This window comes from Tasmannia lanceolata, unplaced genomic scaffold (genome assembly GCF_043159265.1).
Source record: "Tasmannia lanceolata isolate RefF3 unplaced genomic scaffold, GAP_Taslan_0.1 ptg000006l, whole genome shotgun sequence".
Lineage (NCBI taxonomy): Eukaryota > Viridiplantae > Streptophyta > Magnoliopsida > Canellales > Winteraceae > Tasmannia > Tasmannia lanceolata.
Window position 1 is genome coordinate 27,125,947 of NW_027518683.1, and position 27,708 is coordinate 27,153,654.

Sequence of the window (27,708 nt, forward strand, 5' to 3'; positions counted from 1 at the left end):
ATAGCTGCTGAGGGATCTAAATTTGGCACCTGAAGTGCCTCCCTGTTGAAGCGGCGGACGAAGGCTTTCAGGGGCTCATTGTCGTCCTGTCGCAGAGCCATCAAGGATGCTGTTGTTTTCCTCGGCCTGCGGCTACTCATGAAGTGGCGGACCAAGTCCTCCCCGAAATCGTCGAAGTTACTGATAGAGTTCGGTTTGATCCTGGAGTACCAGTCTCTCGCCGCACCAGTCAGTGTCGTCGGGAATGCCCTGCAAAGGAAGCCATCGGAGGCGCCTTGGAGGAGCATCATTGTCCTGAATGTCTCCAAGTGGTCCACGGGATCAGTGGTCCCTTCGTACTGCTGGACGGTTGGCATTTTAAACCCTCTGGGTGCTGGGGCACCCAAGACATCGTCGGTGAACGGCGTCCTGCTTGAGAACGCCCTAGAGGCAGGCCGGCTTTGGTCCTTCGCCAGTTCCTCTATCCGGTGGTCCATTTCCTCCATTCTCTGTAGCATAGGGTCAGCTCTATGGTCTGGTGACCTGCCTCTCCCCACAGATTGGCTCGCCACGGAGCCGGACTGACTTTCCGGACTCCTATGACGAGGCCGGGACTTCACTAGTGATGCACGTTCTTCATGAGCTCGGTGCCTTTGCGCAGAGCGAGATCGCGACCTTCGATGGCGGTGAGGCTCTGTCTGTGCATGCCTAGCCGTGGGGTGACGGACTTGTCTGGTGGAGTGGTGAGTTCGGTCCTCACCATGGCGCGATGAATCTCCCCTGTGGATGTCTGGCCTCTCTTGGACAGGTCGTGGAGCTTCTGGAGGAGGTTGGGGAGGCGCCTGAAGTAGCTGCTGGTACTGCCCGACAAGAGCTGTCATTTGCTGAAAGAGAGCTTGAACTTGCTCCGGAGTGGGCATGGGGTTCAGGTGCTCCGAGCAAGCAGGGCTCTGCTCGGCGGTAGCAGAAGCTGCTACCACCAGTGAGGCGATTTGCCCGCTCGGAGTCCTGCGGGGCAGCACGGTTTGGGTGGTCCGTGCAGTTGGGATGCGCGCACTCTTGTGCCCTGCCATTTTTGTGAGATGAGTGGAACAACTTTTAGTTCAGGGTCCCACGGATGGCGCCAATCTGTTAGACCGAAAATCGGTAACAGGTACAGCAGTGGCGTGAGAGCTGAGCTTAATGACCAAAGGAGCTGCGTCCTGAGGGATCGGAGTGAGAGTGAGTGAAAGTGGCTGAGTCCTGCTATGAGGGCTGAGTCCTGCACAAGGCAAGCGAGGTCAGAAGACCAACCCGGGTTTTACTCCGGACAGACCCTTCGACACTCAAGTTAGTATGAGCAGGAGTGAAGGAGGGAGTCTAAGAGTTTTGGGGAGAGGGATTTTCGTATTACCCATTAGTTTGAGCTTTGGACCCCTTTTTATAGGGGAAAACCTGGTGAGGTGTCCAGGACAGGTGTCCAGGACAGGTGGTGGCCTGTGAGAGGCTGGAGCTCACCTACTCCAGGACAGGTGGCAGCCTGTGAGAGGCTGGAGCTCACCTACTCCAGGACAGGTGGCGGCCTGTGAGAGGCTGGAGTTCACCTACTCCAGGACAGGTGGCGGCCTGTGAGAGGCCGGAGTTTTTATACCCCATCAGGCACAATGACATTTCGTGCTGAAAATAGATCTCTACTGGATGATGCATGTGTCATTGGGTGCAGAAGGGGAGGATGAGAGCCAAAAGTTTTTTAAGTTCAAAACTTCAGATCGATGTGTAATTACACAGTTTTATAGCAAATGAACAGTAATTAACATGTTTAAGACATTCTTGGAGTTATAAATTGGAGTTTGGAAAAGATCGGATAACCTGAATAATATCAAGATGATTTTGATCCGGGCTTGAGCCTCTAGCTCAATGGTTAAATTTATTATTATAAACTTTTGGTAATTATAAGCTTTTGGCCGTCATCGACACTTGAGGTTTCCTATTATTATATATGGTACAAATTTAGATGCCCTAGCCTGGGGACATTTTTGTCAAAGTTTTTTCAAGGGAAAATTAGTATATAGGGTAATAGCTAATGATACTTTAGTAAATTCACTTTAAACCTAGGGTTTGTGTCTATATACATACCTAAAGAGATGTAAATCAGAATTATTTCTGCAGAAGAAACCCTAGGAGAGTAGATCTCTGGAGAAAACTCTGAAGGAGGAGAAGTTCTTCTTGAGGGAGCATTGTTTTTTGAATTTACAAGCTTTTGTTTTTGAATTCGGTCATCCTATCTGTTGGTATGTTGTGTGTCTTTGTATTATTGCATTGAGAACTCCAGTATGTGGACTGTCCATTGTGTGGATCAACAGTGGAATTTCCACTGAATGGGTGTAATTTTCTTAGATTTTGTTAACCATTAATCCTCTCCTTTGATGCTTGCTAACCCTTGGGGTGATTGGCTTATGATCTTGACTGACTTGTCTACATTTAATGATACTCTTGGGTAAATTATGCCTTATTTTTCATAGTATCGCCCGTGCATCGCACGGGTGTCCCACTAGTAATCAATATATAGAAGCTTGCTATATACTTGACAAGTCATGTTTGCCCTGTTTGGGAGCAGAACTCTTGGCATTAATTGGAATTTCAAATGCCAATGAAAGCCGATTCCATGTTTGGTTGCCAATATTGTATTCAAACCCCACCGACTCCCAGACATGTTTGGAACATCATTGCTTTTTTTTTCTTACATGGTGCCCTTGTGGTGCTAATGTTCTCTCCTCTCGTCGTCCAACCAAATTTTTCATCAAACTGCAAAGTCCAAAGCCTTGAGCCGGGGACATTTGTTTGCCCTTTAACAGAGAATAGTAAATAGTAGAAGGTTGAACAAGAAACTTCAAAACAGAAGACGTTAGACAGATGTTGCTCAAGATGATGAATAAGTTACATATAGCAGTGTAGTGAATTTCCTCAAGAAAAATGCTAAAAAGACATCGGCTGTTAAATTCTTTCCAAATCACCACTTTTCAGACCCAACACGTGCCATGAGGAAATGATCAAATTCACTGATTCAACCGGAGGCCACAAGTCTAGCTTACTGCCGTTGACTCCACTATGAGCTGATGATACTATGAACCATCAAACCAGGTATAGAGTTCTTCCAAGAAAATCTAGACGGTTGATTTTTGCAATCAATCAATAAAGAAAAGGCCAAGTCCGATAAATTTGCTGAGAACATGACAAAATTAGAGCAAAATAAACTAAATTCCTCTTTGCATGAGGAAAGATATAAACAAATTATAAGTATCAAAAGATTTTTGTTACATACCTACAATAATATACTGATCCAATGGGTCAAATATCTCAACGGGAAAGACATCCATGATCTTGTAAGATGAAGTTTCAGGTACATCACCATGAACTGGCTTAAGTTCATGATTATTCTCAACAACCTTTAAGACTCAAATCCCAGCTACCAGTTGAAATCGTCAAGCCACCTATTGTCCAGGTCCCATGTTCAATGACCAAAAAATATAGAAGAGACAAAGTGGAATCTAATAATCGAGCATGACTACGGAGATTGAGAGATACGGTGGCATCTAATAATTGAGCATGGCTACAGAGATTGAGTCATGGAACTTGGGGAGAAGATGGTGTTATGGAGTTCGAATGCAGGTTGTTTTATGGAGGTGATAAATTTTTGGAGGGGGAGATAGTGAAGCTTTTGAGTCCTAGTGACTTTTTTTGAGGGAAGATGGTGGAGCTTAAACACTAAGGGGCTGTTTGGATACACGGATTTTAGAATCCAGGTACACAGTGTAAAAGAGAGTTCATGATCAAGCTGCTCTATGTTGCCCTAACAGCGTTTCTTGGATTTTAAGTGAGAAATTCAGGTTTTAAAAACTCTCCTGCATCATGAGATTTCTAAAACCTGGAAATATGGGACGATTTGCTACTCTCTTGCTGACGGAAAGAAGGGCGAAAAATCAAAAACGACGGCTAGTCCGCTTCTTCTCTTGTCTCTTAGCTACAATTTTGAAGAAATCCTGGATTCTAAAATCCGCATATCCAAACGGGCCCCTAAATGAAATTGACAATCAAGATATTACAAAGGGATATAGGAAATGGAGGTTAAAAATCAAGGAATTTTGAGTTGCAAGAGGTAGGTCTCTCAAGATGAAATAAGGAATTTTTAAAGTGTCTTTTTTAATGACAAAGAATGGTCTTATTGGAGATGCAGGGTATCATCAATCAAGTAAGTGTTAAACACCATAAACAATTAAAAAAAAAAATGGAGTGATGAGTTTTGCATATGGAAATGTTTTAAATTGAAAAGATTTAATCACCACAAATGATAAAACAAATATGGAGTGATGAGTTTTGAATATAGGAATGTTTTAAATTGAAAAGAATTAAGAATAAACAGCTTCTAAAATGTTAGGAGAGCAAGTCCTTATTTGAATTGTCAAACACTTTATGTAGAAAAACAGAATCTGAATTTTGCGAATGAGAAATCTTTCAAGCATAAGCATAGAGGATATGAACAAAGGGTGGATTTGGAGCTGAAAGGGAGAGGCTTTGGGGAACTTTATGCCGGGAAAGATTGAATTTTGTGAACGAGTATACAATTACGTTTCTTCATAAAGATCTTCCTTTGGGTTCAGAAAAATAGTTTACAGTTCATGTACAGATGATGTTTCACAGATTCAAAACTATGAAAATTTCAGTATCAGATGAAGATTGTTGACTAGAAAAGACAACAAATGTTCACGCCAGAGGTGTGGTTCATGAAACTGAGAAATATGAAATTTTCATCAGCAATACACACACACACACACACACACACACACACACACGTACGTATACATACATATATATTGTGAAATAAGAAACCGTTACCACATGGTTTGAGTCACCTTTTTATTAAAAAATTAACAAATTAGAGGGGTGCAACACGAGGAATTCCCAGGAGGTCACCCATTATAGTACTACTCTCGCCCAAGCACGCTTAACTTCAAAGGACGCTTAACTTCGGAGTTCTAATGGTATCCAGTGCATTGTGCTGGTATGATCGCACCCTGAAATGGTTTGAGTCACTTGAGTTTTCCATTTGGTTATATACTTATATGTACATATATTGTGAATTAGGAAACCATTACCACATGGTTTGAGTCACTTTCCATTTGGTAACCAGGAGTTCCATCTTGTGGCTTATGGGAATCCAATGATTGTGTCGTTGAAGAACTCGTACCAATCTACCCTGTCAACTCCAAAACACTTCATTCTTTTCTAGGAATGGCGAAAGCTGGAGACTCCAAAACACTCTCCGAGCTGCTAGCCAAATATTGCCAATAATTACTGGCCTATCTCCTTAACCCACATCTTAGTGGATAAACCAGTGACCAAATCCTACTTTGAATTGAGCTCAGACCTTGACCTGAATAGATTGTTGTTAGTAGAAAGGGACCATGCATTGAACCCAAGTCGTCTGAGGTCTGGAAACTCATGCGTAGAATGGGTCTATGACTCCACTTTTAGGAACTCCTTAATGTTGAGTATAATACCCTTATGATATGGGTTTCTAAATCTCATTTCCGGACTAGGTTGCCCTGGAAAAGTACATTGGCAAGACTCATGAATATCGTTAGAAACATATTGGACAGAAACTCAATCGACATCTTAGGTTCAATAGTTCTTGTGCTGATATATGTATTTTACCTGGTTGAGGCTGAACAATGAGGTGGAACTCTGGATATTTCTTCCAGTTTATCTGAATAATCACATGGGTTATACTCATATAAATGTTGGGAGCAAGATAAGCACAGCTACGAAAATCAGTAAAATAATTGCTTTAAGAACCTACCCACTCATCGGTTTTTATGTTGAAACAGACACAATAAATATGCCATATCAAGAACACAACCTAGCAAGCCATTATAAATTATTCTGTTAGATAATATGACGAAGTATCATGGCTATCACATGTTTGGCAATGTTTCATTCTCTAATAAACATAAGCAGGAGAAATTAAACAAAGTTTAAAGCATAAGCAGAAAAAATTAAACAAAGTGAACATGATTCAAGAAGCATCTCACAGAAATAACCATGTTGTACAACTAAATCCACTTCCAACTCACATGATACCAAGAAAAGACTTAAGAGACTGATATCTGCGTGACCATGTTTTGATAATGGGACAAGTCACCTTGTAAAACACATTTTAACCAGTTGTCAAAGGCTATTACCATTCCCAAAATGCTCTCAGCAGCCAATCAGAGAACTGTAAACCAAAGTGAGTGATCAAAATGTCGAATCATGGTTGTGCGGATTTAACTTCACTGCAAATATGTGAAACGTCTTTGGAAACGAATTAGAAACGTTTCAGAAACGATAGAAAAAAACACATGAAATACAAGAGAAACCCAAAATACGTTGTTTAGTAGATTTAAATTTTATTAATTTCAAATTTCTATTAGAATTTTTCTTATTTTTATTTATATTATTTTTATTTATATTACAATATATGCTATTGTTTTCTTTTTTAATATCTATTCCACAATTTTGTTGTGTTTTTTCCAAAATGATTTTCGTAAGTTCCACACATGTTTCCTACACGTTTCACATGCGTTTTCTATGAGTGCTGCATACGTTAATCACGCGTTTCACACATTATTTACATAAGTTTCTCATATGTTTCCCACGCGTTTTGGAAACATTTCTCCAATTTTTTTATCATGTTTCGAAAATGTTTCTGAAACGCGTTTCCCATGTTTTAGGAGAAACGAGTTTCCCAGAGAAACGCATTTTAAGGGATACAAGTTTCCCACCCGGCCAAGGAGTTTCCGGCAACTATGATCTGGAATGTAGGAACCCATGCCGACACCTTAAATTTTCTTGATATTAAAGAAAGATAAGACAAGAACATGTCACCTTCCCTCAAAACCCAAAAATGCAAGAAAGAAATCACTTGGACAGAATATTAGAAATTCCCAAAACAACAAACCTTAAAGCCCCCCTTGACTAGGAAGACCTTTCCATTCCTAAAAGACCGGACTATATTTCATATCACAGACGAAATTAGCAAAAGAATCCGCTACTTGATTGTCTTCTCTATATTGGTAGATAAACCTCGGCTTGATCTTGATCTTGATCTAGTAACAAGATCCTTTAAATCCTGCTAGTAATAACTTATATACCATGGAGACTCCTTACCGGAATTGATCATCTCAACCATAGACCATAAAATATTAGCTTACCAAGTGGTAAGAGAGGATGTGAGACAGAGAGACTTGAGAGGGACCGAGTGAGGAGAGGGTGAGAAAAAGGTTGAAAAACAAGAAAATAAAAACTCTGTTGAAAACGCAATTTATTTTTTCCATGTTTTTTACACTTCTCACCATCCCCTCGTGCCTCGCTCATGCCCTCTCAAGACTCTCCTCCCACCCTTCCTAATCCTTTCTCAACACTTGATACACTAATATTCCTGAGAGAAAATTTTGTGGTCGCCAAAACATGGCTTTAGTGTCGCCGTCAATCCAAATCTCAAAGAAACCTAAAGGCTATCTAAAATGACTCTCAATTCAGCCCACAAGTTAGGACCAACTTCATACAAATGAGAAAAAGAAAAGATAAGGTTACTCATATGACTCCTACAATTAAAAAGTTTCATTGTTGAAACTGAAGAGTTGACACCTCCAAATAGGAGCACTCTAAGATGGAGAAAAGACTTTGCGAGCGTGGTGCCCCAAGTCATAATTGCTCTAGCAATAATATTATTAGTTTTAGAAGTATCTAACAGATGCCGCTTGCATCTCTCCTTCCAAATTTCCCAGCTGATAAAGGATGGAATAAAATTCAGTAAGAAACCGAACGTCGAATTTTCCTCCTTTTTGATAGCTTAAACCATTGAAGGAGCCATGCGGTGATTGGTTAATTTTGAATAATAAAGACATTTAATATATTAGCAAAACGACTGAATAGATCTCTTGCTAAAACACTCTCAACGAGCAAAGGATCAAAGCTTTCTTCTTTTTCCTTCGTACAACAATTACATTTGGATGTAATAAGAATAAATATATCCTTAATCCTACTATCCACAAAAATTGCTCTTGCAAAGATTCTCAAGAGAAAGAAACTTTCATTGGCAAGCCTTTCCATATAAACTTCAGCCAGGTTTTTTGACACAGCTTAATACAAACCACATTTCAAGCAGATCTAGTTAAGAAATGGCCAAAGGTATTAGGAATTCAAGCCAGCTTGTCACTCTTGGAAGATATCTTCAATATTGTGGCTTTCATACTATCATTAACCTCTCGAGAGAGATTATTTTCCACGTCAGAAAGATTCACAGTACTATCCTATTTCAAGATGTCTTTCACCCTGAGTTTCAAATCTACGCCAAAGACTTTGGAGCCAAGGTCTGTAAGAGGACAATTGTCGAACCACTTATCAGTCCACAAGTAGATGTTTCCTTTCTCAACAATTCATCTGATGCTATCTAACCATTCGTCTTCAAACCAGAGCATGTCTCTCCATTGTTTTGAGTCACCTGATTGTGGAACCGTCAAATACAAGCTCTCACCTTTCAAGTATCTCGACTTCAGAAATGCACTCCATGAGTTTGATTTTTGGTGCAAGTTGTGGATACTTTTGATTTTGAAACATTGCAAAAGTCCATTAACGACTCCGCATTCAGAACTCCTTTATCCTTTGGCTTATTCAACTTGTCTTAGGCCGCCCAAACTCTCTTGCCAAACTTTATGGTGTCCCATCAAAAGTTTGCAAATATACTTTCAATCCGTTTTTGAATGCCTATAGCGAGCTTAATAGCAGAAATAATATGAATGGGGATAGATGACATCACATGATAGAGTAAGATGAGCTTACTCCCACCGTTAGACACTTCTATTTTCATCCCACCACCCGCCATCGCACTTTCTAAATCAACTTCTCAAATTATATAATCTTAAGTGTACCATTGTATAGTAGAGATCCCATATAATCTATAGGAAGACTTTTCAATTGAAAAATCATAGTACCGCTTATTATCTTCCTTCTGGCCAAGGGCGATTTTTCAGAGCAGGAAAAGAAACTTTTTCCTTTATTAAAAAGTTGACCAGACACAGCTTCGTACAGAGCCAAAAATTTCATAATGTTGTTAATCGATCTCTTTCTACCATTGGAGAATATTATAGTATCGTATACAAAAAAGCAATAGTAGATGGGAATATGCCCTCTTGAACAAAAATAATATTCAGCTAGTTCAAATAACTTCCTCAACCCTCTGCTCATTATCTCTTCTGTAACGACGAATAGATATTGAGAGAGTGGATCTCCATTAATCAGATTTATAAACGGGCTGCAAAATCCGAACTCAGCAAGAACCACCAAAAATTATCTCATTTAACACGATTGTATGCTTTGGTCATATCAAGCCTCAAGATGACATTGCCCCATAAGACTTTCTATCCATGTTCTGAATCATTTCTAGCAATATGGTATAATTTCAATGATGTTCTTACCTTTCAAGAAAGCATTTTGTTCCAGAAAAAAAATATTTTGAATAATATCCATCATGTGATTAATAATCGCCTTAGAAATTATTTTGTAACTGAAGTTGAATAGAGTAATTAGTGATCTGACATGCCTCTTGGAGATTCGTGCTTTGGTGTAATGGTGATGAAAGTTGGAACTATATGATTTCGGCAATGGTTGGCCCAGGAAGAACTCTCTAATAGTCCTGATCATCCCCTTTAAATATTTTCCAACAACGAGTGAAGAATTTACTGTTGTAATCATCAGGCCACAGCGTACTATCAACTGACATCCCGAAAACTGCAGTTTTAATTTCAGTTTCCAACGGTTCATCAGTTTTTCACTGCCCTCATCAATGATACATTAAGGAATGATATCTAACAAATTAACATTAGAGGCTGGTCCTTCATTAGTCCACAAATCTTTATAATATCCACTCATCAATTCCTAAATAGATGTCTGACCTTCCACCCATTCATCAGTAGGCCACAATCTACTTAAGATAGTATAAGAATTCCAATGCATTACCGATGCATGGAAAAACTTTCTCACTTTCTTTCAGCCACTTTTTCCTTGAGTTTTGCCTCATAAATATCGCTTCTTTGAGCAAAGATTGAAGCAAGGTTCTGACAGCAAGAGCCAAATATTCGGTATTTGAGAATAGGGATTCTCATCGTACAAGTTACCAGCCAAAGTAACCATATATTCAGCATCTCTTAAGTCTGAAATAAATCTCCCAAAACTTATTCCAAATTTTCAGCTTTTTTAGCCTCTTCGGTTTAGCTTCTAGAGCATATAAGCTACTTCCATACATAAGTTTTTTCTAGTCCTCACCCACAACAACTATGAATCTATCATCAACTATCCATTTTCTACAACCATAAAGGTCTTTTCACAATAAGGTTTAGTTTGATAAAATAGAATAGCGGAGGAGTATGGTCAGAGAGTTTTCTTGCTAAATGCCTAACCTTTAATTGATTGCTACATCTGGTGAATCTATTCCCGCATTGATTACAGCTTGAAAGTCATGCATAGATCTTAAGAACTGGGGCTCTCCCACCAGCCTTCACTTCAATGTTAAGGAGAGCATTAAAGTATCCCCCAACTAACCCTTTAGATTTTATAGTGTTGCGGGATTCAATTAGATATTCGTAAAGAGCTCTGCGTATAATGAACCAATTTGCATAAACAAAAGTAAACACAGCAAACATCATATCTCCATTATAGGAAGCAGAAACTGCATGTTGCGTAAAGCTTACAATAGAAAAAGAGATGCTTCCTTTCTACCCAATCCATATTTTAGGGCAGGTATCTTCTACTAAAAATTGGTACATCCCCACAATACGGGGAATAGAACTGATATCAGATTTTCCGGTCAAAGGCTCTGAGATAACTGCAAAGAGAGCATTGTTAGTCTTAATAAGATATTTGAGCCTTAGAATAGAGGGTTTGTTTTTTTATCCCTCTTATATTCCTTCAGTTCTCAACATGATTAAAACACACAGAAAGCATGATGCATGGCCATGGACACACATGGGGATGGCCTTGTAAAACATTTAGCCTTTGGCCTCTTGGTAAGAAAATGATGACCCAGTTTTGGGAGCTGTCTTTGTTAAGTTACAGCTATTGTTCACTTCTTAACGAGATATAAGCTGCTCATATTACGTTGGCGAGTCCCAAGATATAAGCTTCTTAACGGGAAAGATTTTTTGGGTACGTTGGCGAGTCCCAAGAAATCTACCCCTCATATCCGGCAGAGGCGTCCTTCATACGCCAGAAAGAATTTTGTTAACCGTGCCCCTAGCAGTTCTTTTAATGATTCATTTTTCCCAGATAGGGGGTGAAGTTCCCAAGCACGTTTCATTATGAATAAACTGAGTACCATCTTGGGTTCCAAACCGGGTGCAAAGAAGAACTTCAACAGATTGGTTAGACTTCTAAACTTGTGTTCCAGGTTGCCTAGGTCTGGACCCATCTATAACTAAATCTATAGTTGGGGTTCCCGGGGCTGAAAAAGTCTTAGTCAATTAAAAGTAGGTGGATGTATTGATTTTGGCTGGTAAAGACAGAGGCGTGTCATCAAAATTCGTAGCACCCTTCTCTAGGATTGGAGATTCCAAGGATCTCTAGTCCTTCGCTTCGATTATTAAAAGGCCCTCCCCTTCCATTTTGAATATAGGATTTTTAGAGTAGTAGGAATGGCCTCCTATGAGGACCCGAGAAAATCAGTTTTCCTAAGTAATCAGCTTTTATTCTGGGATTTTGCCAGAATTTTGGATTGGTTTTGGGGGTTGGGCGGAGGAATAATCGGCTCTACATGAAGATGGTAGTTTGTTGTATGATGGAAGAAGGTCAGGTATCTAGCAATCCTCTGGATGTCCTGATCCTGGTCTCCAGGGTTGTATATCTGCTAGAGCCCCAGATTCAGTATAGCATGGATGAATCTCTTCCGATTTTGATGGCTTGCCTACATCACCAAACTGAATGACCATCTAAATGGAGATGACAAATCTATTTTGAGGAAAGCCTTGCATGAGAGGCCCCCAAATATGGCGCTTTTCGTTGAATTCGACCTTTGGAGGTTTGGGGGCAGTGAAGACTCTCTAGGTGGTGACTCTAGTTATTAGGGAAGGAAACCTCTTGTTCTGTAGAAAGGCAGTACAAGGATGGGTGGTCCTCGGTGAAGCGGATGATTAGTAGATTTTCTTCGTTTTTTCTGGCTCAGGAGTATACTCCTGGCCACCTTTAATTGATTCTATGTAATGCAGGTTGGGACCCCTGGTTCCCATTGTATCGTTCATAGTATCAATAAAATTTTCATCTTTAAAAAAAAATAAGCTGCTCATAGTAAGTACACGAGCACTAATTGAGATGCTCCAGAAGCACTGCAGGGTTGGAACAACTTATTTTCAGAAATTGCCTTTATCATTCAATTGATGCTAGGAGAATCTAAAATTATGTGCATCAGCTTGGATATTATTTTAATGCTATCATAACCAAACAGGCCGCTTTTGTACAGGTTCATACATCTCCTCCAGCACTCAACTTCTCAAGAGAGTAGCATCATCACCACTTCCCATATCCTTTTGCATTGTTACCTGCAGTGACCACCCCAAGCCACGCGAACATCGCACACCATATAAGCTGCCACCACCACGTGTCAATGTCACTTGTTTCGCCACTAGAAGCCCATAAATCTCAGCCGCACAACAAACGTTGCCGCCACCACCACGACCTCTCTCCCGCCGCTACCGTTGCTGCCACCACCACACACTAACACAACTCTTAGTCGCACAACACAATTGGCTGTCGTTCCCATGGTTTTAAATTTTCACAAATACCGGCATGAAATGGCTTACATGTTTCCATTTCCATCCTACCGAAATCAAAACTGCAAGTGTATTGGTACTTGGTAGTATATTATATCAGTATGAGTAAATATATCTATATTAATTGCGTGTGAAATGCATTATATGCATTATATTTTTTAATGATAGTGACGCATGCATTATGCATAAATATTTATATGAATTAAATGGTCATTTTCAAAAAAAAATTATATGAATTAAAAGGGAAAGGTGGGTGTGTATTGAATTATCAGACATGTGCCACAGTGCATGTACTCGGTGTCCGTTCTTGTTATACTATTATGGATGGTTGTCCTACCTATGTGATGGTTTTTAAGTGTGCATTTGTGCTTATTCTAGCAATTTCTGCAGTTTCATCTTAAAATTATCATTTGCATATGTTTCAATAAATTTCCGTGATTTTACAGGATTTCCACTGAAATTTCTAACAGGAACTGACATATCCATTTCTGTGGCATCCGAAACCGAAATTTAAACAACACACCGCCCCCCCCCCCCCACACACACACACCACCACAACCACCTCTCTCTCTCTCTCTCTCTCTCTCTCTCTCTCTCTCTCTCTCTCTCTCTCTCTCTGTGAGAAGCTCCGGAAGCACTGCAGGGTTAGAGCTCCTTATTTTCGAATCCTTATTGTTCAATTGAAACTAGCAGAATTCAAAATTACGCACACCAGCCTGGTTATTATTTTAATGTTACCAGAACCAAGCATGGACCGGGTGGGAATCAAGCTTGAGATATAGTCTGAATAGACCAAAAACAGATTTTTCCAGTTCCAATTGAACTAGAAACAGATCAAACAGGCAGGTTTCGTACAGGCTCACAAATCTTTTGAAACACTCAACTTCTCAAGAGACTTTCAACATCACCACTTCCCATATCGCATACAGAAACAGCCACTACCAGACACCACGGTCGCTTGTTCCCATCACCACGTGGCATTGCAATTCTCAGTCCTACAACATAATTTCTCACCGCCCTACCACCTCTCTCCCCTACTTTCCTCCCACTCACTTGCGCCCACCATGACGCACCATTACAACTCTTGGTCGCACAACGCAATTGATAGACCCTGCCACACCTCTCTCTCTCTCTCTCTCTCTCTCTCTCTCTCTCTCTCTCTCTCCACTAAATGCTGACCACTAGCCGCTTACTGTTAGTAACTAATGCTTCTCGAAGCCCAAACTCAAAGGAGAACCATAAAAAAACTCTTTAATCATTTTGACAGAACATAAAGGTCTCTCTCATTGCAAGTAACTTGCCGCTTACTGGGCGTACAGCTCGTTGCTTGAAATCCCACTCTTGGTCATGCAACGCAATTGATCGCCCCTACCACAACCTCTCTCTCTCTCTCTCACCACTAAATGCCGGCCACTTGCCGCTTACTGGTAGTACCTCTTGCTGCTCGAAACCCAAACCCAAACTCAAAAGAGAACCAGGAAAAATAAAAAAATAAAAATGGGGGCACTCTAATCATTTTGACAGAACAGAAAGGTCTCTCTCTCTCATTGCAAGTAACTTGCCGCTTACCGGGCGAACGAACCGCTCGCTGCTTCAAACCCCATCTCGAAGGAGACGCAGAAAAGATACTTAAATCATTTTGAGAACACAGAAAGATACTTCAAAGATTTAGTTAGACAGAAGAACTGGACCACACAATTCTCTCATTTTCTACTTTACAATGTGAAGGAAAATAATTTTAGGGTACCAGGTTGGTTATATACTTGGTTCCTGACTTTGATATTCGGTTTGATTTGCCTCATCCAATTTCTGATAAAAACGAAGATCAGGATATTGATACTCTCTTACAATTTTATTTACATTCAACAATGCACTGTATTTGTTCCTTTCCTACCGCATATGATCCTATATGCTAAAGAGCCCAAAATACAATACCAGAAAAGCTAAATTTTTACTATAAATGTTCCGAGGTAACAATACAAAAGTGTAGTAAAACTTTTTAGGTGCTTATGAATATAGCACTGAGGTCGCTAACTCTAAAAAGTGGTTTAATTTTTTGGCAACAATCTAGATATTCCAACTTTTAATGTGGCTACATATTCCAAGGATTCAGTGTGCCTTTCACATCTCATCCTTGCAGTGACATATATACTAATGTCCCACAAAAATGCAGAAATTCAATGTAAAAAATCTTTTTGGAAGTCATATAATCAAGAATACCTGCCACAGAACTTGGAGAAGAAAGAAAAGCATCGTGCTGATAGCCAAGTTTCCTGAGAGGCTATTCTGAACAATAAAATAATTCACATGTCGTGAAACTGAAAAGTTCAAACTAAAGAAATATGTACCAATATCCAATCATAAGGCACTTGAATCAACAGAAAGGAATAAAGCAAATCTAAATAAAATGCATATCTAGAAGCCAGATATGAGAACAAGAAATAGGTTGTAGGGTTTAGCAGAGCGAGATTATTGTTTATAGAAAAAGAAAGGCAATATTATGGTTTATGGGAGAAAGAAAAAAAAAAATCTTTTCATGGATAAGTGGTCGTAATTTTCGAAATGACTTAAGCATGACACTTCAAGTGAGCAGTTGGATGACAGTCCAAACTAAAAGAAGAAGAAAAAATTAACAAGAGTTATAGCAAGTTAACTGAACTCAGCATAGCAAGAACATTTCTAAAAAGAAAGGACATCAGAAGAAGAAAATAGCAAAGAGCCGAATTCTGATATAGGAGGCGATGAAGACTAAGAAGTTGCAGCATAAAATCTCGTACGAAGGTAAAGAAGAAGCTAAAAAATCAAACACCTTGTCAAGTAGGAAGTGGTATGTAAATCCAAAAAGAATAGAGAGCTCCACTTGGAAAATTATGTTCACGGAATAATACCCTTCTTGGTAGGGGTTTAACTTGCTACCAAGCTTGTCCAGTTTGCCAAACCAAACTGTCTTCTACATTTCCAAGCTTGACTGGTCATGTTTCCAAAATAACAATGCGAAATATTTAACACATGGCTAGATTAGCCATATTATATAAAACAAGTACAGAAGAGATTGAGAATAAAACAGGTTCAAAGTTGCGTCTATAAAACCATTTTTTTAGTTAATTATTGCACATATATCTAATATATTTATCACAAAAAACTTGAACATTTTTCCGCAAGTGGCCTGTGACAATCTTATTTATGTGGACAACACATTATTCACATGGATATATACGAACTAAGGAATATCATATGATTTTAAAGACACTGAAAGAAGCAAATAATTAGTCGCAACCATACATGGAGAAGACACCTATATGTTATTTACATGAATGCATTTAAGGAATGAGATTCAATTAGCATTGAGAGTAATTCAAGACTGTACATTAGCACTGGGCTTAGCAGCTAAATCAAAAGTAATCAATATTAAGCAGCATTGACACTACGAATAGTCAAATCTAGAGAGGAGAGAGCCACAGACATTAATATATAAGGTAGATCAAAAGAAGATATTCAAGATGTAACGTCAACGAGAACAGAAGCAACGGAAGGCAGCACACTGATCATGCAACCGCTAACACCAGGTAATTTTGAAAGAGGGCAATGACAGAACTATTTTCCAAATAATAGCGAATATAAATACTATCACATATTATAAACAAAAGTTTTTCACATGACAATACTTGCAGACAGAGTAAAAGTATCAGATGCTACAAATCGCAGAAAATCTCTAATAGTAGAAACATTTAGCTCCTTCATCCATGAATTGACACAAGCATAATGCAGGATGTACCTCCAAGCCGATATATTGCATGTTCTGGGATTTCATGATAACTGTAATCCAGAAAAAGATAGTAATCATAAATTACAAAATGGAAAGAAACATGAAACTGGCTTTGTCAAGTCTACCACCAACCGTACTATGGAAAGGTTATCGGGGCATAAGCCTTACGGTATTCAAATGAAAAATAGGGAACAAGAAGAAATATTTACAAACTACGTAAGGTGTAAAACTAAGTCATTCATTTTCTATAGTAACAACCCAATATGAAACAACTTGTAGATGAATTTAAAGATGTAATTGAAAAGAAATGGACAAATCGATTGCCTAAAATTAACCAATAAAATGCTTTACCACAGATCAAATATTTCCAGATGCTCATAGAAATAAGTTAGCATCTATAACATGAAAAACAACCCCTATAGTATACAATGTGGTTGCTCCATGAAACCAAAATGATGTAAATTAAAAGATTGATTAGTCACCTCACAATGTCATCACATTGGATCAAGTAATTCTAAAATGACCATTTACTGAAGTCTGAAACTCCTACTGCTACACTCCTAGGCTCCTAATCTAGGAGGTAGTAATAGAGACTCGAGTCAATGCATTTTTTTCCTGATCTTGGCTTGAGATTGAGCTGAAAGCATTCAGGAGGGGGCAGGGAAATAGATCTAATATTATTGCTGGTTGCGACGTGGTTTTCCAAGAAATAGAGTAAAAAAAACAGGTATCTGGTCAAACCAATGGAAAGACTCCAACTTTGAGAATCAAGGGCTGGCTGGTTTTGAGGCCTCTTTGACTGCATCCTAAATCTGTTGGTTTAGGTCCAATTTGAATTCTTCGATTCTCGCTCCTATTGGATGGAGTACTCAAAATATCTTCCATGATATCCAGAGTACTCCCCCTATTTTGGGCTATCTCCGGTAGCAGCCTCGGCAACCAAACGATCTCTAGGACTCTACCAAAATCACATCGACTTGGTCAAGACAAACCATGTCCCTTATGTATGTAACACTAAGGCATGTATTAGGTCAGAAGGACTTCATGTGCAGTTCATTTTTTTCCAATTTTCTTCTGCTCTTTTTGAGTTTAGAAAAAAAAGGAGCTTGTTGCTTACTGAGTATTCCAAACAGATCATGAAATTCAAACAATGCACTCAAAAAAAAATGGAAACAATGATAGACCTCTTTCAATGGAGAAAAATGTAGATCAAACCAATTTGGGGCATTCAGGAGGGGGCAGGGAAATAGATCTAATTTCATTGCTGGTTGCGACGTGGTTTTCCAAGAAATAGAGTCGAAAAAACAGGTATCTGGTCAAACCAATGGAAAGACTCCAACTTTGAGAATCAAGGGCTGGCTGCTTTTGAGGCCTCTTTGATTGCATCCTAAATCTGTTGGTTTAGGTCCAATTTGAATTCTTCGATTCTCGCTCCTATTGGACGGAGTACTCAAAATATCTTCCATGATATCCGGAGTACTCCCCCTATTTTGGGCTATCTCCGGTAGCAGCCTTGGCGACCAAACGATCTCTAGGACTCTACCAAAATCACATCGACTTGGTCAAGACATATCATGTCCCTTATGTATGTAACACTAAGGCATGTATTAGGTCAGAAGGACTTCATGTGCAGCTCATTTTTTCCAATTTTCTTCTGCTCTTTTTGAGTTTAGAAAAAAAAGGAGCTTGTTGCTTACTGAGTATTCCAAACATATCATGAAATTCAAACAATGCACTCAAAAAAAAATGGAAACAATGATAGACCTCTTTCAATGGAGAAAAATGTAGATCAAACCAATTTGGGGCAATCTTAAGTCTCCCCATCTTTGAATGATACTAAACTTTAACAAGAAAGAACGACGACAACAATTGAGGGGCAAATGCTTGACGCCCAAGCAAGAAAAAAGTATGCACTTTTGTAAAGGAAAACTGAGAACAATAGGAAGCTCCTCTCTCAAAATCTCCTCTTAGTTAAAGAGGAACCTCAAGCATTGCTCTTCTCTGAACATAAAAGAGAGAAACCTATTCATCATCTCATCTACCAATACTCTCCTCCATGATGTTTGTTATTCTCTATAGAGGTTAGACTCCAACTTTTCTTTTGATGAATTTTTGTAGGGAGATGATTTTTTCACTCCCCCCCTCCCCCCCTCCCATGAGGGATGCGCCCCCCTTTAACGTGAATTGTGGGCAACTTTAACGCTTTTTTACTTCAAATCATGCAAAAAGGGGGGGATGCATCCCTCATACAGGGGCGTGAAAAAATCATCTCCCATTTTTGTATTGGATAGCAGTGACAAATTCTCTTAAAAACAACACAACAAATATGCCACAAACTTCAAAATATGTGGAATGAGATAAGCCTGCAAAATCACATAAAGAAATAGCAAGGATGCACAAGGAATAACTACAAAAAAGGAAGTTCTAAACTTCTATCCACAAAGACCACAGCTAAGGAGCCCACCACTCCAATAATGATCCTCAATGAAAATTGAGAGTAGATGATAATTCTACTCAGCTCAAATACTTCCAAAATAACATTTGACCGCCATAGGATGGGCTCAGACTAGATCCTCAAGCAATCCTGTTGGTAGAATCTTCCTCTACCAATGAAGGACCCGACAACTCCTTGAAAATGTAGCTTCATTCGAGTCTTGATAACAATCGATCACAATCTGACAATTTCCCCCATAGCATTCCTAAAAACACTGCCAGTGCTGAGCGATGATAGCCTAAATGGCTAGTGGTATTCAGCTAGCCACAAAGAAGCCTAATCTGGAGTGACTCATAGAAATGGTCCCCCTAAGGATGTCTTCACCGAGAGGCTGCAAAAGCCTATTCTGATAAAAAGCCTAATGGATAGTAGATTGCTAAATCTCTCTACTTACCAACGTAGAAAATAATATGGGTATCAAAGTTTTTTTATTTTTTATTTTTTTGAAATATGGCTACTCGTTTTAGTGATGTTTTTAGTTTATTAGAGATTATAAACATAGACAATGGTATTTTGGAAGTTTATATAGCTTCTTAAGTTAATAAAAGAAAGGAACCTGCTCAACTCTGCTGATTACATCCCCACGAAATTCCTCCTGTTTTTTCTTCTCTTTCTTTTTTTTTGCTTGCTTACTTTCAGTATCTACATAGTAACAGAGGGAATCTAGATCCAAATGAGTCTAGATCTATTGATCCAACAATCAAACAACATCAAGCGATCTTAGAAAAACCTATCGATGGACTCAAACTACATGCTCAAGCAATCCTCATGGTAGAATCTTCCTCCACCAATTAAGGAACCAACAACTCCTTTGAAAATGTAGCTTAATTCGAGTCCAAGGTTTTAACTTTCGGTTTCGGTGTCAGTTTTGGCCACCACTGAAACCGAAATGCTTCGGTTTCAGGCCGAAATTTCTTGTGGGATGAGAGCCTAAATGGCTTGTGGGATTCATCTAGCCACAATGACGCCTAATCTCGAGAGACTCAAAGAAATGGTCCTTCAAATGATGTCTTCACCGATTGCCTACAAAAGCCTTCTGTCATAAGAGCCTAATGGATAATAGATTTACTAAATTTGTCTATTTAACACCGTAGAAAATAAGATGGCTATCTAAGATTTTTTCTTATTGAAATATGGGTACTCATTTTAGTGATGTTAATAGTTTATTAGAGTTTTATTGAAATCAACCTTAAAAAAAAAACATAGTTTATTAGAGATTATACATATGGACGATGGTATTTTGGAAGTTCATATAACTTCTCAAGTTAACAAAAGAATGGAGCCTGCTCAACTAGGCTGACTTCCATTCCTACGAAATTCCTCTCCTTTTTTTCTTCACTTTCTTCTTCCTGTTTGCATTCTACTTTTTCACTATCTACATGGTATTAGAGCGAATCTAAATCCAAATGAGTCAAGGTCTCTTGATCCCACAACCAAACAACATCAAGAGATCTTAGGAAAACCTATCTCAATCGAACTCTTCATCAGTTGTACGCAACATCTCTAATTGATCATATGGAAATGATTAGTTTGAATAGCTCATATCTTTCAGGTGTTTCAAATGAATTGAATTTTAATCATTTTTCGTTTTTATTGATTTTGGGAGGACTTTATGAAGATTTAGAGATTTAAGGAATCTGAAATTCAAGGGTCCAGATCTGGTGTTTCGATTTGTTTTCTCTATTATTAGAGTGCATGGCATCATTTTTCTAATAGGAAAAGAGATGGAACTATTCTTATCTTAGTTATTAATTCCGCTCCGTTCCGACCGGATTCCGGAACGGAATGGGTATATTTTCCGTTCCGGTCTGGATGCCGGTCGTTCCAGCCGGAATTCCGGCGGAAGCCAGAATTCCGGTGGAAACCGGAATTCCTGGCAGAATGCCCTAATCCGGCCAGAACGGTCAGGAGAGGCGGAATATTTTCAAAAAAATTCTAAAAAATTACTAAAATGCCATTAAGTCCGTTGAGGAGTGTATTTTACAGATTTGCCCTCATTTTATGACCATTTTATAGTTGTTGGGAGGACATTTTTGGTCTTTTTCCAAAAAAAATCCAAAAAATTACAAAAATTCATTTATGGCCGTTGGGGAGTGTATTTTACACATTTGCCCTCATTTTGTGACAGTTTTATAGTTGTTAGGAGCAAGGTTTAAAATTTCGGTTTCGGTACTGGTTTCGGACCATGGAATTTCAAAATTCGAACCGAAATTTTGAAATTTCGGTCAAAATCTGGTACATAACCCGAAACAAATATTTTATTTAATATTAAATTTCGGTTGAAATTTCGGTAAAATATTAAATTAATATAAAAAAACAGTTTTTTTGGGTCAAATTTCGGAAAAACCAAAATTTCGATCGAAATTCCGAAATTTCGGCCGAAATAAATGACCGTTTCGGTTTTGGTCCATTTCGGTGTAGGCCGAAATTTCGGATTTCGGTTGAAATTTAAAACCATGGTTAGGAGGGCATTTTTCGTTATTTGCAATAAAAATAATAAAAATAATAAAAAATCCCAAAATTACAGAAATGCCATTATAGCTGTTGGGGACTGTTTTTTACACTTCTACCCTCATTTTATGACCGTTTTATAGCTGTTGGGAGGGCATTTTGCATCATTTTTCACCCAAAAAGCTATAAATAGCCCTCTAACCATTGTTTTTTCACAACTCATTTCTTCTTCAAATCTTCTCCTACAACTACAACTCTTTTATCTCCTACACTACATACAACTACATCTACTTCTCCTACGACTACAAAGATCATCTCAAAAGCTTTTATTATTCCAATTCCAATCTTCTGTTGGCTGGGGCTCGTTTTACTTGGAATAGAGGCGAGAGTCAGAGCAAGATTGATCGGTTTCTTATATGTCCCGGTTGGTCGAATCTGGTTCCTGATGTGTATCAAAGATCCTTGATTCACTCGGTGTCCGATCATTGCCCTATTCTTTTAGATCCTAGGCTTGAATCTTGGGGTCCTCCTCCGTTTAGATTTGAGATTGCATGGTTGCAAGCTCCTCGTATGGAGGAAAGGTTGGGGGAATGGTGGAGTTTTCTTAAATCGGAAGGGCCTTCAGATGTGGTAATAGGTCGTAAGCTCAGATTTGTGAAGAAAAAGTTGCGGGAAAGGGTAAAAGAGAAAAGAGCCTTTGATCAAAATCGTATGAGATGGTTGGAGAGTAGGATAGGGGAAATAAATTTTCTTGAGGGTGAGGGGAATGGGAACATCAACTTGAGAGAGGAGTTGGGTAGAATTAAGGCGGAGCAGAATGGTATACGCATGAGGAAATATCCTGGAGACAAAAGTCGAGAGTTAAATGGCTAAAGGAGGGGGATAAGAACACGACATATTTTCATGCCATGGCTAGTGTTAGGAGGAGGGGTAGTAGGATTGAGTTCTTGGAGGCTGAGGGTGAAAAGATCATAGATAAGGATGAGATCACTGAAGTGATCTTGGAATTTTATAAGAAATTGTACTCGTCGGATGGTTCTTTAAGACCGACTCTAGAGGAGTTGGTTTTTAAGCGCCTAGACGAGGATCAATGCAGAGTTTTGGAGAAGCCTTTTGAGGAGGAGGAAATTGAGAGAGAGGTTTTCTCCTTGGGTAGAGATAAGGCTCCTGGGCCGGATGGTTTTTATTTGGCATTCTTCCAAGCATGTTGGCCATATGTGAAGGAAGATATAGTCGGTTTCTTTAGGGAATTCTATCAGGGCATGGTGTTAGACAAGGGTACTGGGGCTACTTTTATTACTCTAGTTCCAAAGGTTGTGGGGTCTTCCAAGGTTTCTGATTTTCGACCTATTAGTCTTGTGGGATGTTTATATAAGATCTTAGCTAAGGTGTTAGCGGAGCGCCTTAAAAGAGTGCTCCCTATGATTATCTCTAATAGTCAATGTGCCTTTGTGGCCAAAAGACAAATTTTGGATTGTTCCCTCATTGCGAATGAGGCTATTGATTATTATCGCAGGCTTGGGTTGAAAGGGATCTTGTGTAAATTGGACATGGAAAAAGCATATGATAGGGTGGAGTGGGAGTGTTTAGATATGTTACTCGATAGAATGGGGTTTGGGGAAAGATGGCGCCAATGGATTAGGGTGTGCTTATCCTCGGCGTGGTTCTCGGTTCTGATCAATGGGTCTCCCAAAGGTTTTTTCAAATCCTCCCGAGTTCTTAGGCAAGGGGATCTGTTATCCCCTTTCTTGCTTGTAATTATGGCAGAAATTCTTAGTAGATTGCTGGCTAAAGGTAGTAGTAGCCTGGAGATGTTTAAGGGTTTTAAAATAGGGGGTGATAATGTAGAGGTATCTCACTTACAATTTGCGGACGACACCCTTTTATTTTGTGAACCTCATAAGGTTCAAGTGCTCAATTTGAAAGCTTCTCTAAGATGTTATGAACTTATCTCTGGTCAAAGATCAAATTTTCACAAGTCTAAAATGTATGCCCTAAATATTCCCTCGGCTGAGGCTTTAGAGATGGCCGGAATTTTAGGGTGTGATCTTGATTACCTTCCCGCTTCTTATCTTGGTTTACCTTTAGGAGTTAGTAAACCGGATAAAACTGTTTGGGAACCGATAATTGAGAAGATTGGGAGAAGGTTGGATACTTGGAAGAGAAATATTGTGTCTAGGGGAGGTAGGTTGGTATTGATTAAGGCTGTATTGGCCAATTTGCCTATATATTTTATGTCTCTTTTCATGTGTCCGGTTAGTGTTGCCTTGCGTATTGAAAAGATCCAGCGTAGATTTTTGTGGGGTGGAAATGAGGAGAAGAAAGGCATCTCTTTAGTAAACTGGAGCGATATATGTGTTCCTATGAAGTTTGGAGGTTTGGGCATTAGGAGGTGTTAGACGAAAGTTTAGACAGAGAAAATAAATTGAGTTAGGGTTATCTCCCCCTGACTCATATCTTTATACTAAAACATAAAGGAATGTACAAAGTCCTAAATGCCCTTAGGCAAGTTACATATTCCAACACTCCCCCTCAAGCTGGAATGTAGATATCATACATTCCTAGCTTGTTACATATATCATTCAATTTTGACTTATTTAAGGACTTTGTAAACATATCAGTGCAAATCTCTCTTTTCTGGATTCTTTGACGGATAAAATGACAATCCACTTCAATATGCTTGGTGCGCTCATGGAAGACTGGATTGTTGGCAATGTATATTGCAGCTTTGTTGTCGCAATAAAGCTGCGAAGGAGAAGATGAAATGAAGCCAATTTCAGAAAGAAGTGAACGTAGCCAAATAAGTTCTGTACTTATCTGTGCCATTGCCCTGTATTCAGCCTCTGCACTGGACTTAGCTATAACATCCTGTTTCTTACTCTTCCATGAAACAAGATTGCCACCTACAAATGTACAATACCCAGTGGTGGACCGTCTATCTGCTGGGGAACCAGCCCAATCTGAATCAGAGAAGCCTTCAACTTTCATATGGCCATGTCTTTTGAACATCAATCCCTTCCCTGGAGCCCCTTTCAAATACTTAAGAATCTGTGTCACCGCAGCCCAGTGAGAAGTACGTGGAGAGCTCATATATTGACTGACAACTCCAACAGCATATGAAATATCTGGCCGAGTAACCGTGAGATATATAAGTTTACCGACAAGCCAGGATACCTGAGAGCGGGAGAGAGGGATCATCGGCTCAGAAGATGATTGTGCGAGAGGAGGTAGAAGAGACCTATCTGTAACTTGGCGCCGCTGATACTGCTGTGTAATTTTAGGTGGAGCTGGCTTCTCCAATGTGGCAGAAGAAGTAGAAGCTGCAGAAGCTGGCGGCACGGAAATAGGAGATGACGGAGGAGAAGCAGGAAGACCTGGTAAGGGAAGCGAGACCTCGGACTCGAGAGAAGGGGTGAAAGATGCCGCGCCATGTTGGAAGAATGCCTCAGACTCAAAGAACGTAACATCGGCTGAGACAAACCAGCGACGCAGACGAGGGCTATAGCAACGATAGCCTTTCTGCGTACGGGAATACCCAAGAAAGACACAACGCTCAGACCGGGAATCGAGTTTGTCACGGCCAGGTCCAAGGTGATGAACAAAACAAACGCATCCAAATACACGAGGTGTCAGAGGAAACGGTTCCTTACTAGGAGATAAAATCTCGAAAGAAGAGGCACCCTCTAAGACAGAGGAAGGAAGGCGATTTGCTAAGAAACACGCCATGAGAAGGGCATCACTCCAGTATGCCTTAGGAACACTCATCTGAAAAAGAAGAGTGCGACCTACTTCAAGCAAATAACGAAGTTTCCTCTCAGCAACCCCATTATGTTGAGAGGTGTACGCACATGAAGACTGATGTAAAATCTCATGTTGGGAGAGATAGGATTGAAAGCCATTAGTATCAGAAAAATATTCTCTAGCATTGTCAGTACGAAGACATTTAATATTGCAATTATATTGATTCTTAATTTCAGAATGAAATGTGCGAAAAGCAAAAAACACGTCGGATCGACTCTTAAGCAAATATAACCAGGTCATGCGTGAGAAGTCATCAATAAACACAATAAAATACCGAAAGTCAGTACTAGACGCGACCCTAGAGGGTCCCCATACATCAGAATGGACTAATTCAAATGGACTAGACACTCGACTAATGATCCGGGACGGAAACGACACACGACAGTGCTTCCCGAGTTCACAGGACTCGCACTGAAAACTAGAAAAAGGTCCGGGAACCAGAGAAGTTTACTGCAGCCGCTGAAGTGAAGGATGCCCCAGGCGACAATGCCACTGAAATGTATCCACAGAGCTATGTAAGACAGTAGGCGGCCGGCAGTCAAGACGATAGAGTCCATCTACCTCACAACCCGTTCCAATCGTCTTCCCAGTCGAGAGATCCTGAAACAAACAGTAAGATGGGAAAAATGAGACAGAACAATGACGAGACTTAGTAATTTGGCTAACTGAAAGTAAACTAAATGGTGATTTTGGGACACATAAAACAGAAGATAAGGTAAGAGCACGATGAGGGGAGATATGACCAACACCAGTGATAGGTGTAGTGGACCCATCAGCAAGGGTGATAGACTGAGAGGGAGATGAGAAAGAGCGAAAAGAATGAAGCTGAGAAGAGTTACCAGTCAGGTGATTGGATGCCCCAGAGTCAATGATCCATGACCCTGAGCTAGATAGAAGGGTAGTGGGTGAACTACCTGGCTGGGCTAAACCTGCAGAGGGAGGACGAGAACTGAGCCGCAGACGCTGGAACTCCTCATAATCGGCACGGAATAATGTATAGGTGGAATCAGCTGGTGCAGGAACAAAAGCAGAGGGAGCGCAATCTGAAACCGAAGCAGTAGTAGCACCCATGTGAGCCGAGCGTGCCTGACGAAGCTCGGGATGCAGGGTATAGCAATGGTCAATATAATGTCCCTCGCGCTGACAGTGAGTGCAAAAAGAACGGCCACGGCCACCACCAGAACGACCACCACCACGGCCGGTACGACCACCACCACGACCAGAGGAGGCTCCTCCACGAGGCGGGCGAGTACCGCCATTATAGGTCGCGAGAGCAGAACCATCAATAGGAACAGATATCAGTGGATCACCAGGAGAGCACTGCTGGACGCTGGAGTAAACCTCAGTAAGGGAAAGAATAGCGCCAGAACCGATAATCTGCTGACGAAGATGCATGTACTCTGGACCCAAACTCTCAAGGTACTGCACAACACGGATCTGATCCCTCTGACGGGCAGCCTCTGTGAGATCCGTGGTAAGCGGCATGTAAACATCAAGCCGCTGACAGAGGCCAACGAATTGGCTGTAATGGGTGGCAAGAGAAAGATCACCACGGCGGAAACGCACCCACTCAGAATAGGTAGAGCAGATCCGACTAATGTTTGCCACACCGGAGTAAAGAAGAGTAACTTGATCCCATATCCGTTTCGCAGTAGGCAGGAGCATCAAGGGCCCAGAGACGTGAGGGGCCATACTCTGCCACAGAAGGGTGCAAACAAGAGCATCCTCCTGTTCCCATCGATCAAAAGTGGGATCCGTCGTAGGAGGAGGATCACGACGAATGACGTGTGCTTTCCCACGGGCAATAAGATACTTCTCGACGGCTGCTTTCCAAGTAACATAGTTTGCCCCATCCAACTTAATAGTAGTGATATGTGGGAATGATCCATCCACAGAAAGAGATGATGACGAAGAAGACGTCAAAGAGGGTGTCGAACGAACACCAGGAGCCATTCCTGCGGAAGGATTGTCAAGCACCTCCTCCATAACAAGCAAGAAAGAAACAGACAATCCAAACCAAGACGAATAACAGAATAGGTGGGCAAACTAGGGTAGGCCAAGAAAGCTAGACACGGCTCTAAGAATGAGGCTTACCAGAAAACCTACAAATTGGGGGCTGGAAAAAAATTTTTTTTTGATCCGAGGCGAAACACAGCCACGGAAACTTATTTCTAGGAAAGTGATTTTGTGTGGGGGGGGGGGGGGGTCAGAAAACATTTTCCTGGAAAATTTTGGGGGGGTGCAAATCCTCGGTCCTGGAAAGAGTTTTCCAAGCTGGGAAGAAAATATTTTTCTGAAAAATTTTGGGGGGGGTGCAAATCCTCGGTCCTGGAAAAAGTTTTCCAAGCTGGGGAGAAAATATTTTCCTAGAAAATTTTGGG

General features: G+C 40.2%; 1 long non-coding RNA gene and 1 pseudogene across 1 annotated transcript in view; both read right to left on the reverse strand.

The window, feature by feature from the left end:
• Positions 1 to 4,896: 4,896 nt before the first annotated feature.
• LOC143880511 (5S ribosomal RNA) lies at positions 4,897 to 5,031 on the reverse strand (annotated as a pseudogene).
• A 781-nt stretch (positions 5,032 to 5,812) lies between these two features.
• The window catches only part of LOC143878532 (uncharacterized), a 37,720-nt gene continuing 15,824 nt past the window's right edge, over positions 5,813 to 27,708 (reverse strand). The window contains exons 2-4 of the long non-coding RNA XR_013251007.1: positions 16,591 to 16,631; positions 15,036 to 15,101; positions 5,813 to 5,875 (exon numbers count right to left, since the gene is read on the reverse strand). This is a non-coding gene — a long non-coding RNA (uncharacterized LOC143878532). The remainder of the gene's footprint in view (positions 5,876 to 15,035; positions 15,102 to 16,590; positions 16,632 to 27,708) is intronic.